This window comes from Trypanosoma equiperdum, assembly GCF_001457755.1.
Source record: "Trypanosoma equiperdum strain OVI genome assembly, contig: ctg_1147, whole genome shotgun sequence".
Classification (NCBI taxonomy): domain Eukaryota; phylum Euglenozoa; class Kinetoplastea; order Trypanosomatida; family Trypanosomatidae; genus Trypanosoma; species Trypanosoma equiperdum.
The window spans coordinates 3,383-4,950 of record NW_027123113.1 but is presented as its reverse complement, the minus strand read 5'-3'; positions in this window follow the sequence as shown (position 1 = coordinate 4,950).

The following is a 1,568-nucleotide window of genomic DNA, read 5'->3' as shown; positions in this document are numbered from 1 at the left end:
TGTATAGTCATGTTAAAGGGCCTAGATGGGTTATGTAATTTTTAGAAAATCAGAAAGCAAGTGATGATGATGTTGTAATTCATTTGGACGGATCTGATGTTATAATTTCTCACTGTGATAAGTATGAAGATTCTGTAGAATATTTTATTCAAAATACTGCTGAAAGTGAAGAGAAGTTTAGTGAAGAGTGTATTTAAGAAGAACGTGTGCAGAGGTATTATTGTTTTTTAATGTAAGTCACAGAAAAGAAGAGGATAAGAAGTTGCCTTATTTACTAAAATCACATCCTAGTTGAAAAACGTATCTTAGCGGTGAAAATATAATAGCAAGACTCCAAGCATTCAAAAGGTTTGAATATGCATTTAAAACAATTATTAAAAGGAAGTGAGTAATGGTGATCAGAGCAGAGTATTTACAAATCTTTGCTTCTTTGTAGTTTTACTCAGGAAGAAGCTGTTGAACAGAGATTTTTATTAAAAAGAGGAATGATTAGATTGTAATATGAGGAGAGATTCTTTTCTATTCCCAATAGTGGGGTGATTGGAGAGGACCCATTCATTTATTTTTCTGGTCCGTTGATTGCATGGAAGAAGAAAGACAAATTGATTGTGAAGGACTTTAGTTGGTATAAAAGGATGGAAAAGGGGGAACTTAGTAAAAAGTCGAATGAACTGGGGAAAATTGAAACTTATGTAGTTGCCATAGAGAAATGGGACTTTAAATATGGATATATTTGTGAAGGAGCGTTTAAAAGGGGCAAGTTGTTTAAAGCTTAGGAAGTTATTAAGCAAAAACAAGGAAGACGACAAAACTATTTTCTCTTTTGAAAACATACGCCGAAGAAGCTACAAATGCGGCCATGTTTGTTGAAATCACTGGTGTCGGAACCAGCATCATCCGGCAGCGCCAGTACAATAACTTCTACGATGCGAAACAAAATAAACCATCTAGAAATTAGTCCTGCGGTAAACCGAAGCCAGCACTGACAAGCGCAACTTTCTTGGTTTGCTAGCATCAACAAAGCGGCTAAACAACAACAAGGGAAGCAGCAAAAGCATAAGTGCCGTCGACGGCACTAAGAAAGAGATAAAACCATCCAGACATTAGCGTCATCGGCAGGGCGTGTCTGGACAGCTTTAAGAACCCGAAAAAACGCAAAAATCGTCGTTGTAGGTTGCATTATAGAGGAAAGGAAGTATACGTAGATAGACTGCGGTAACCTCTCCATTTTTCTTCTTTTAGACCACCGCAGACAAAAGGCAGAGAAAATTTGCTACAGGAAAACTAAAGTGTGACCGGCAAAGAAAGTCAATGCAGGTAGCGACAGTTGCTTGTCTTTTAACAGCAGCAATGACGGCCGTGCGTGCCGGAAACATTGCGACCGGCGAGAACAAAGGGGTACATGGCGCGTTATGCAACTTTGTCGCAATGCTTTCAAGAGAAGTTTCTGTGCCCCAGAGCGAGCCACAAGCGGACTCAGACTATAACTTAATAATCGAGTTAAACTTCTCAACTTCGCCGGAGGATTGGCAAAAAAAATTCTAGAAAACAGAAACCAGGGAGACAGT